At 39.7% G+C, this 11,913-nt stretch overlaps 1 pseudogene; it reads right to left on the bottom strand.

The window, feature by feature from the left end:
* Positions 1 to 5,643: 5,643 nt before the first annotated feature.
* On the bottom strand, positions 5,644 to 8,248 carry LOC118035021 (protein NRT1/ PTR FAMILY 4.5-like; annotated as a pseudogene).
* Between the last annotated feature and the right edge of the window lie 3,665 nt (positions 8,249 to 11,913).

The raw sequence follows: 11,913 nt of genomic DNA, 5'->3' as shown, positions 1-11,913 counted from the left end.
TGAGCAGGGTAGCCCAATTCTTTGAATTTCAAGGCACAAATGATAATTAAAAGGTATCACTAGCATCTTTTCACCTTGAAGGGGAAGCTAACAAATGGTGGCAATGGATGCGCAGAACATACCGAGAGGAAGGCCGATTGGTGACCTGGGAGTTCTTTGAAGAAGAATTGTTAGCTCGTTTTGGACCAACAGACTGTGAGGACTTTGATGAAGCACTGTCTAGAGTTCGTCAGGTGGGATCCCTGCAAGATTACCAAAAAGAGTTTGAAAGATTAAGCAACTATGTTCACAGTTGGACACAAAAGGCTCTTGTTGGCACATTCATGGGAGGATTGAAGTCTGAAATAGCAGATGTAATTCGAATGTTTAAACCAAGAACACTAAAGGAAGCCATTAGCCTAGCAAGAATGAGAGATGAACAATTAGCCAGAACAAGGAGGTTTACACGACCTCCACTATTGAACCGCATATCCATTGCCATCGCTCCAGTTAATCATTCTATTCCAGCTAGTGCAACAAAGAGATTGAGCTGGGATGAAATGCAGAAACGAAGGGCACAAGGACTATGTTTCAACTGCAATAGTAAATTCACTCCTGGACATAAGTGCCAAGGGCCTCAACTTCTGCTTCTTGAGTGCCAACTTGCAGAATATGAAGAGGAAGAAGAAGAATTTCAGATATCAGATAACATGGGAGATCAAGCTGAACCAAAAATCTCCTTACATGCATTAACAGGTTGGACGTTACCTCAAACCATGCGAGTAGCAGCTACCATCGAGTCTCAACACGTGATGGTGTTGATTGACAGTGGATCCACCCATAATTTTTTGAGTGAGAAGATAGCTAGATTGCTGAGACTTCCAGTGGTGCCAACGAAATCATTTGCTGTTCGCATAGTAAATGGAGAATGACTATTCTGTCAAGGTCGTTTTGATGAGGTACAGGTCAATGTGCAGGACATTCATTTTTCACTCTCCCTCTGTTCTTTACCTTTAGTAGGACTGGATATGGTGTTAGGCATTCAATGGCTAGAGATGCTTGGTTCTGTGATTTGCAATTGGAAACAATTAACCATGGATTTCCATTGGAATAATCAAGCACGAAGATTACAAGGAATCAACCAACCCATTCAAGCAACAACATTGGCATCAGTTACTAAAGAAATGCGTCAGGGCCAACTGCTAATTGCTATCTATTTACAGTCCAATGAGAAGTTCACCGGGGTAGATAACAATCCTGACATGCAACAAATCTTGAAGGAGTACACAGATGTGTTCAAAGAACCAACAACACAACCACCTCAAAGAGACATTGATCATCACATAAACCTCAAAGAAGGCACTAAACCCATCAACGTGAGGCCGTATAGATATGCACATTTTCAAAAGACAGAGATTGAAAAACAAGTCAACGAAATGCTCACCATGGGAGTCATTCGGTCCAGTACCAGCCCCTTCTCATCCCCGGTTTTATTGGTGAAAAAAAAAGATGGCACTTGACGATTTTGCACAGACTACCGGGTACTGAATGCAGCCATCATCAAAGATAGATTTCCCATACCCACCGTAGATGATATGCTTGATGAACTATATGGTGCAACCTATTTCACCAAACTAGATTTGCGAGTTGGTTATCATCAGGTACGAGTTCATGCTTCCGATATTCCAAAAACTGCCTTCAGAACTCATAATGACCATTTTGAATACCTAGTTATGCCTTTTGGTTTATGCAATGCCCCATCCACTTTTTAAGCCACAATGAACTCCATATTCCGCCCTCATCTTCGTAAATTTATACTAGTCTTCTTTGACGACATTCTTGTTTATAGTCCTACTTGGGAATCCCATTTATAACATATCAAGTTTACCTTGGACATATTGCGGCAATATCAGTTTTTCATTAAAGCCTGCAAGTGTGATTTCGGCAAGCAGGAACTAGAATATTTAGGTCATATTGTGACACACCAAGGAGTCAAGGTCGACCACAAAAAAATTAAGGCCATGGTAGCTTGGCCACAACCTGTTAACATTATTGAGTTACGTGGATTTTTAGGCTTGACAGGTTACTACAGGAAATTTATTCAGAATTATGGTCTGTTGGCTCGACCCCTAAACAACCTCCTCAGAAAGGGCAACTTTCACTGGACTGAAGAGGTAGGAACTGCTTTCAACCTGCTGAAGCAAGCCATGACAACGACCCCCACTCTCGCTATGCCTAATTTTAATGACACCTTCGTTATTGAAACTGATGCTTCAGGTGATGGAATTGGTGTTGTTCTTACTCAGTAGGGCTGGCCTATTGCATTTATGAGTCATGCTTTAGGCATCAGCAAACGAACATGGTCCATTTATGCTAAATAAATGCTGGCAATTGTTGAAGCAATTCGGTCCTGGCAGCCATATCTCTTGGGACAAAAGTTCTTCATTCAAACTGATCACAGGAGCCTCAAATATTTCTTAGAACAACGTGTGGCTACTCTAGAGCAACATAAATGGGTTGCCAAGCTATTGGGTTATGATTATGAAATTATCTACAGGCCAGGACGTGAGAACTCAACAGCTAATGCTCTATCAAGGCGTCCTGATAATCCTCTCCTTAACTCCTTATTTGTTCCTCAGATCACTCTTTGAGAGGACATCAAAAGAGCTGCACAAGATGATCCATTTATGCAACAAGTTACACAACGATTAACTACTAACCCCACTGGTCCATACTCCATCCAAAATGGTTTATGTTTCTATAAATAAAGAGTGATAGTTCCAAAACCTATCTGCAACCTAATGCTACAAGAATTTCATGACAGTAAAATGGCTGGACATTCAGGAGTGTTGCGAACCTTCAAGCGATTAAGTCAATAGTTTTATTGGCCATCCATGTATTGATCAGTGCAGGATTACATTATGCAATGTGAAGTTTGTCAGCGCACCAAAACTATAACTCTTGCTCCAGCAGGATTGCTTCAGCCTCTGTCCATTCCTTGTCAGGTGTGGGAAGATATCAGTTTGGATTTTATTGAAGGTCTTCCTTCTTCTCACGGCAAAGATAGTCTTCTAGTGGTTGTCGATAGACTCAGTAAGTATGCTCATTTTATTGCTTTGTCCCATCCATTTTCTGCAAAGACTGTAGCTGAACACTTTGTTGAACATATCGTAAAACTCCATGGCATGCCGAAATCCATCATTAGTGATCGTGATTCCATTTTTATTAGCAAATTCTGGCAAGAATTCTTCACAATGTCAGGTACTCAGCTCAAATTAAGTTCTGCCTACCATCCATAGACGGACGGACAAACAGAGGTAGTGAACCGTTGTGTTAAACAATACCTCTGTTGTTTTGTCCATCAATGGCCAATAAAATGGTATAGTTATTTACCTTGGACTAAATATTGGTATAATACTACCTACCATAGCTCCACGGGGATGACACCCTTCCAAGCATTGTATGGCCGACTTCCTCCTTCCATTCCTCTATATTCAGATGGATTACTCCAGCACTTGAAAATGAATTTGGACAGAGCTGCTAATCGCATGAAACAAACAGCTGACAAATCCAGACGCTCTGTGGAATTTCAAGTTGGTGATATGGTTCTCTTAAAGTTACACCCTTATCGCCAACAAACCGTATTCAAACGAGTTCACCAAAAACTTGCAAGTAAGTTTTATGGCCCGTATTGCATTGAGAAGAGGATTGGTAATGTTGCATATTGTTTACAGTTACTAGCCAGCACAAGGATCCACCCCGTCTTTCATGTTTCTCTTTTAAAGAAATATATTAGGGATCCTCCGTAGGTTACTTTAGAGCTGCCCCCAATTTCAGATGAAGAAACAGTTTCTATAATTCCAGAGAAGATCCTTGAGACACGTTGGATTAAATAGGGGGTAAATTTATGGAAGAAAGTTTGGTCAAATGGCAGCAGTTGTCTGCTGACGATGCTGCCTGGGAGAACACCATGTTGTTACATACTCAGTTTCCTTCATTGAACCTTGAGGACAAGGTTCCTGTCAGTGGGGGGAATATTGATAGGCCAAGAAGATCTGAAAGAATCCCTAAGAAGAATCCCAAGTTTTTAGCTTGAAGTGAAGACCAAGTATCAGCTTTTATATTTCTTTTTATTGCTGTTGTTTTGCATTGTTTACTCATTCAAAAGTTGTTACGTATTTCCCTTAAAATAAGGCTAGTTAGTTCCTGAAATTAAGGCTGATTTGTTAAGCTAAAACTTTATTTATTGGAATGTTAGCAGGAAATAAATATACGGAGAATTTCTTGAATCAATTGTGGTTTAGCTTTCACCTTAAGAAAGTCATATTACGCTAATATTATATTTGCTGTTGATTGAGACCTATCAATAACACAGTAAAATCACTCCACATCCATCAAAGGATCAGAAGTTGTTAACTTTGTAATTGCACCATCAACAATAAATAGTCAACGGTGAAGCACGTGGACGGACGGACCGTCTCCTCGATGCACCGGCAAAGTAAAGAGGATGTAAATGGAGGGACTCGATCCCATGACAAAATCACATGACATGAAATTGATTAATCGATGCGCGTACACACTCAAGTCTAACACTAATTAATCTTAATTTAAGAGCTATATATCCATTTAACCTAAGAGATGCACTTAAGATACATGGGAGATGTGCTCCAGCAAGGGGATATTTTGCACGCTGCACCTGGTCCAGCATCAACCTTGGAGGTTGGTTCCATGTGCTTTGAGCATGATCTCTCTTTGATGGTGGGCCACCCATCTTCATTTCATCTGTCGGTGCCCTTTTTGCTATGATTGCTTCTTATTGTGCCAGATTTCTTGCAAGTTGCCATGGGATTGTAATCGATCTTAATTATATTCATATTTTAAATATATATTCGTTTTCTATAAAGAGTAGTATATCTCTTATTGTTCATGCTTCGAAAACGATATGAATTTATTAAAAAAACATATTTCTTCGATCAAGCACCTGTTCTTTTCTATTCTTAAATATTAACCAAACTGTACCTAATAGCTTATGCATGTAGATTTATTCAAATAAATTTACACTTAAACTAAGTTTAAATTTTACAGTCGAAATCCCTTGACTGTTTGATCACTAGTACTTTGGTTATGTTACTTGTAATGATGTAAACAAGAAGCAGAAGCTATGCGAATGGTGTCTAACTTCTTGCTCGTCAAGAGCACAAAGGTCCGGGTCAGGCTGGGCTGGGTAATACAAGGATCACTAGGCCTTCATGTGAGCTTAACTGGCCCATGGACTTGACTCGCTCTTCTTGATTTCTTCGGAAGCATGCACCTCAATTTCTCAAGCCCTAGCTTTTATTTGGAGAGGAACAAATCGAGGGGTTATAAATACACAAGAGCAACAATCTTATTAACCTCCAACTTCTGTACTTGACCTACTGAACTCAATTTATTAATTTTTCCAACATGCAACAAGGCCCATTTTTCATTATTTTTCTCATCATCAAACAAAGAACAAGTGAAAATGTTAAAAGGAACATCAAACTGATCACCCCAAAACCAGGACAATCTCTGCCAATAGCTTCATTCAGTTGCTGCAATGAGCATCTTCAATTCTTCTTCTACTTTTTGATGTTTGGGGTGGGGGGGCTGGGCTTCATTAAAATTGTTAATTTCTTTTTCGTTTTATTTTGTTCCGTTGGATTGCTCAGAAGAGGGAGCTTTTGCTTCAGCATCATCCGTCTCCTGTGCGCTTTCTTCTTCATTCCTCTTTGCTGCATTCTGCTCACTTTCCTCTTCATCTTTCTTAGCCCCGCTACTTTCCTTGGCAAGAAGCAATCCCTCATCCGAATCCTTCGCTTTTGGCTTGTTATTAGACTCTGTGTCATCCGGTTTATATCTGTACCATGAGGCCGAGTAGAGATAGAGTAAAAAGTTGAGACAGCTGAGGATGGCTAAGAACCAGTAGAACAGGTTCAAATTGTTGTAGTCCAACAATTGCCCATGTAACCATCCTTGTCTGCTTGGTGTAATTCTTTTGGTGACGGCATTTATCAGATATATTCACAAAAACAGTACTCAAAAAGTAGCCGAAAGACAGCGATAGCCAAGTGAATGAAGTAGACAGTGATTTCATGCTTGAAGGTGCCTCCTTGTAGAAAAAATCCAATAGTTCTACGAGGGTGAACATGTCTGCTATTCCAAATATTCCATATTGGAAGGAAAGCCAGAAAAGACTTATGAGATGACCTTTAAGTGCCTGGTCCCTTCTTTTTACTTCAACTATACCAGCTACGGCCATTGAAACGGCAGAGAGAACTAGACCAACTCCCACAAGCTGAAGTTGCGTGATGCCTGCCGGATGGCCAGTGAACTTCCGAGGAAAAGGAACGAAGAAGAACTCATAGGCAGGTATGAGTATGACCATAAACACGAGTGGAATTACCGGAGCTGACGGGGCAGGAAAATCATGTTTGCCAATTTTGCGATACATATCGTTTCCTTGTTGTTCTGAGAAGGTTTGGAGCTGTTCTAAACATGTGTTCATTATGATGGTGCTGCCTAATATAGTTAACATTAATCTTGTTAGGATCTTCACTTCTTCGACTTGTGTCACAGAACAAACTTTCCATGGCGCTGGTTGCATGCCTTCAGGAAGAATTGCAGCCTTATCTAGGAATCTGTTCAATAAATTGAAACTTCATCAGAAAACAAACGCTACCTGTCCTGTCTGCAGGCTGCATAACTAATTAAGGAACATGTTGCTTCACTACATATATGGTAGGTAGACTGGTAGTCATGACTTATGCTACCTGAATTGTTCAGTGTGCTCAAGTTTTTCCTCATAAGCGATGGTTTCTTTGTCACTGATCTCATACAATTCCTCAGCCTTTGGCAATGGCAATCGTCAGTTTCTAATGGCCAAAGCAAAAACCTAAATAGGAAGATTAATCAATGAACGAATGTTAGGCGGTTGTGCATACGTACAGACCCTATAATTAAATACATGGAGAGAGCAATAGAATGAATATTAGGGAATACCTGTGCAATCCTGATAAGGGGACTGTCTCCTGGTTGTACCTCGACCTCGGCCGACCCGGGCATGGGACCGGTGAAGGCCAAAACCCGTTTGGGAATTGGCCGGCCAGAGGTCAACATCTAGCCCCAAACCCGTTGACTTTTTATTTTTTTTTTTGTTTTTTTTTTTTGTTAAAACGACGTCGTTTTTGATTTTTTTAAAAAAAATTAAAATTTTTTTTGACCCAGCCGACCCGGCGACCCGGCCGAGACCCGGTCAAAACCCGGAACCCGGGCCTTGGACCGGGTCGACCACCGGGCCGGGTCTTAAAACTATGGTCGGAGGTGGTAGAAAGGCTTCCCGGCGGCGAGAATAACAAAACCAATGAAGGTCCCCACAGTTGATACCAGAAACCCCTTCCACCAACCATGAAACATTCTAAGATTAACAATGCCCGTGCATGACTCCAACAACAGCTCCAACCACAGTGCTAATTAAGTGTCATCCAATTGAAGTAACTTGCAAGTGCCCTGACTCCTTCTGGGCCCTTCTCATTGAATTGGTCAGCACCAAGAGCTGGTAGAGCTCCTCTAACTCCCCAGAACCCAATGCTAGCAAACCCAGCGTGAAGTACAACAAAAATTCTATACCACCCTCCACACAACTTGCCTTGCCACATGCCGGAGGGTGCATGTTTTTTGCATGAGCTTGAATCGTTTCAACACCATAGCCTGTTCAAGTAAGCAGTATTCATCGTGGAGGAGATGAAAGCTAAATTATAGATTTGCATCAAAGAAGCTGATCAGGGCCAACTAATTAAATTCATACCATAATCTCAAGAAAGCCGAAAAGTAGAACAGTATGAAGTCTGTTCAAGTAGGCATCCGAGATGAAGCCACCAAGAACAGTGAGCAAGAATGTTGAACCCATTAAATTTGTTAGGGTGTTGGCTGAGGTTGGTATGTCAAAGTGCATCACTCCCATGAAGTAAAGAACCAAGCTAACCGTGTTTGCTACGAAACCCATGCTATCCAATGCCACCAAGCCTGTAGTAAAACAAGAGACATGAGAGGTCAACACAGGCATAGACATTAAAATTCTTAATTTCCTGAATGGTTAATGATGCTAATACGATTAATTTTCTTGCATACCATACACAAACATGGTAGCCCTAAATCCACCTCTCCCTTTCTTCCCTGCAAGGCCGAGGGGCACGTGATATTCCTTGCTACCCTCCACATCTCCCTGCATGCACCCACATAATTTAGGCATGTTAAAGACTCAATGAGTGTATTGATTCATGATTGGCTTTGGCCTGAGACTCACCATGGTGAAGTGAAGTCTTGATCAAGAATGCAGCTTGAGACAATTAGAAAGTGCAGGCACCGTATAAATATAACACATGACAGGCCTAGTTTATAACGTTTTATGGCATAAGATTATCCGCCTTATGATTCTCTCATTCTATACCTTAATTTGTTGTTTCTTCTGAGTGTAGGAAACTAGAAAGCGAGTTGCATTTTCTGCAAGGTCATTTATCACCCCTCCAACAAAAAATATTATTACCAGCTGCTAGCTGATCAAGAAAGTGACACTTTTCAAATTTATCTACTGATTCAACATGGCAGCATTGTTATTAATTCTTTCCACAAGCATCAAACCGCATCCTCTTGGAACGCTAATTAATCTCTTGAGATCGAAACAAACGTTTGATGGTCTTGAAAGCTTGCTCAGGAACGAATCTTGGGTGGTCGACGGAGGGAACAAAGGCTCACTTGGGAGTATCACAGATACTGTTGAAGTTTGCTTCAAGATGCTGCTGTTAAATATTCTGTTTTTAGTTTATATTTTCTTGCAATAATAATATCTTGTCCTAGTCATTAGAAATTTGTTAATTTGTTAACAAATCATGGCTTTATTTTAGCTTTTTTTAATTGTAATTTGTTTCTATAAATATGTACGAGATTGCTCTTAACAATTTAGCAATTATGTTTTTAATTCATTCTTAATCAAAGAGTGCAGTATCAATATTATTTTCTCTTCTATTCTCTTGTTCTTCAAACACATTTCAAACACCTCAAACTCCAGCAACTACAAGAAACACTTTCGTCAGATTTCTTGCTAATAAAACAGTAAAAAACAGCCACTGTTCAAATTAAAATATGGAAATCTTATTTACTGTTTCACTATTTTTAATTCAAACACTTTCATTTGGTATCAAAGCTATCTTCTTGAAGGGACCTGTAATGGAGGTTGAAACAAGTTTTTCTCAAATGTCTTCTCCTATCTTTGATGGAGAAAACTATCAACTGTGGGCAGTGAAGATGGAGACCTATTTGGATGCTATGGATTTGTGGGAAGCTGTTGAGGAAGATTATGAAGTGCATCCTCTGGCTAATAATCCAACAGTGGCTCATATCAAAAACCACAAAGAGAGAAAATCAAGGAAATCAAAAGCAAAAGCATGTCTATTTGCTGTTGTTTCCACAACCATTTTCACCAGAATTATGTCACTTCAATCAGCAAAGGATGTTTGGGATTACTTGAAGAAGGAATACGCAAGAGATGAAAGAATTCGTGGCATGCAAAGTCTCAACTTGATAAGAGAATTTGAATTGCAGAGGATGAAGGATTCTGAGTCCATAAAAGAGTACTCAGATAAATTGCTTGGAATCATCAACAAGGTAAGGCTGCTAGATACAAGTTTCTTTGACTCCAGAATTGTAGAGAAAATCCTAGTAACTGTACCTGAGAAGTATGAAGCATCCATAACCACCTTGGAGAATACCAAGGATCTGTGCAAGATCACCTGGCAGAATTATTGAATGCCTTATAAGCTCAAAAGCAACGGAGGCTTATGAGGCAAGATCAGATTGCTAAAGGAGCTTTACTAGCTAAGCATCAGGACCACGATAAGGACAAAAGGAAATTCATCAAGAAATTTCAGGCTTCAATCAATGAAGCCACTGCCAGCACCATAAATCAAGGCAAAGGAAGAAACTCAAATAGAGGCTATCCACCTTGTAAGTATTGTGGCAAAACAGGTCATCCACCATTCAAATGCTGGAAAAGGCCTGATACAAAATGTAACAAGTGCAATCAGCTTGGACATGAGGCTGTTATATGTAAGAACAAATTTCAGATGAGGGAAAAAGATGCTCAAATTGATGAGAAAGATGATGAAAATTAGATTTTTGTGGCAACCTGTTTTTCAACCAAGAGCTCCTTAGAATGTTGGTTGATCGACAGTGGTTGTACAAACCACATGACATACGACAGAACCTTTTTTAAAGACTTGCAATCTACTGAAATCACAAAGGTTCGAATAGGAAATGGTGATTATATTTCAGCAAAGGGAAAAGGAACCATTTTAATTACAACAAACTCAAGTACAAAATTTATTTCAGATGTTCTTTACGTACCTGATATTGATCAAAATTTACTGAGTCTGGGTTAGCTAATAGAAAAGGGATTCAAAGTTACATTTGAAGATCATTGCTGCCTCATATATGATGCTGCTGGCCAGAAAATTTTACAAGTCAAAATGAAAGGGAAAAGCTTTTCATTTTTTCCAACTGAGGAGGAGCATATAGCCTATTTCATAAATACAAGCATCACTGAAACTTGGCACAAAGAGACTTGGGCATTCTCATCTCCAGCGAATGCTGACAATGAAGAAGAATGAAGTGATAAGAGGATTGCCTGCTCTTGCTGATCAAATATTGAATTGTCATGCTTGTCAATTTGGCAAACAAAGAAGGCTGCCTTTTCCTAAATCTTCCTGGAAGGCATCTCAAAAGCTGCAACTCATTCACACAGATGTAGCAGGACCTCAAAGAACACCATCACTGAAAGGTAGTCTCTACTACATTGTGTTCATTGATGATTTTTCAAGGATGTGCTAGATTTTTTTCTTGAAGTTTAAGTCAGAGGTTGCTGGAATCTTCTGGAAATTCAAAAAGATGGTGGAAAATCAGAGTGGCTGCAAGATTCAAAGCGTAAGATCAGATAATGAGAAGGAGTATACTTAAGCAACATTTAATCTATTCTGTGAAAAAGCTAGAATTGAACATCAGCTCACTACTCCTTACACTCTAGAGCAAAATGGGGTTAGTGAAAGGAGAAATAGATATGTAATGGAGATGGCTAGGTGTATGTTGCATGACAAGGAGTTGCCTAAAGAATTCTGGGCAGAGGCAGCAAATGCAACAGTCTTTCTTCAAAATCGACTTCCAGCCAAGTTTTGGAATGAAAGAACACTATTTGAAGTCTAGTATGGATATAAACCTTCACTGAACTTTCTTAAAGTATTTGGCAGTGTGTGTTTTGTCCACATTCCTCAGGTCAAGCATGACAAGCTTGATAAGAAAGCACTTTTAAGCATATTTGTAGGATACAGCTTAGTCTCCAAAGCATACAAAAAGCACTTTTAAGCATATTTGTATGATACAACTTAGTCTCCAAAGCATACAAAGTGTATCATCCACAAACAAAAAAGATATCAATTACAAGGGATGTACACTTCAATGAAGATGAGCAATTGGACTGGAAGAACCTTCAACAGAGCACTCATTCTGAAGATCAAATAGCTCCTTAGTGGCAGAATGAACTAGAAGATGATCCTCTAGTTAGAGGCATAAGGTTACTGTCAGACATCTATCAAAGATGCAAAATTTTATTTTATGAACCTGCTGGATATGAAGAGGCACTCAAAGACAGCAAATGGAAGAAGGCCATGGAAGAGGAGTTGTCAATGATTTAGAAAAACAATACCTAGACATTAGTTGACAGACCTGAAGCAGAAAAGTTTATAGAGTGAAGTGGATATATCGAACGACGCTGAATGCAGATAACTCCATCAACAAACACAAGGCCAGGCTTGTTATTAAAGGGTATGCTCAGATTTTTGGTGTTGATTATTCTGACATGTTTGCACC

This window comes from Populus alba, chromosome 5 (genome assembly GCF_005239225.2).
Source record: "Populus alba chromosome 5, ASM523922v2, whole genome shotgun sequence".
NCBI classification, from domain to species: Eukaryota; Viridiplantae; Streptophyta; class Magnoliopsida; order Malpighiales; family Salicaceae; genus Populus; species Populus alba.
Note: the sequence above shows the minus strand (reverse complement) of the source record. Positions and strands in the feature narration are given on the sequence as shown.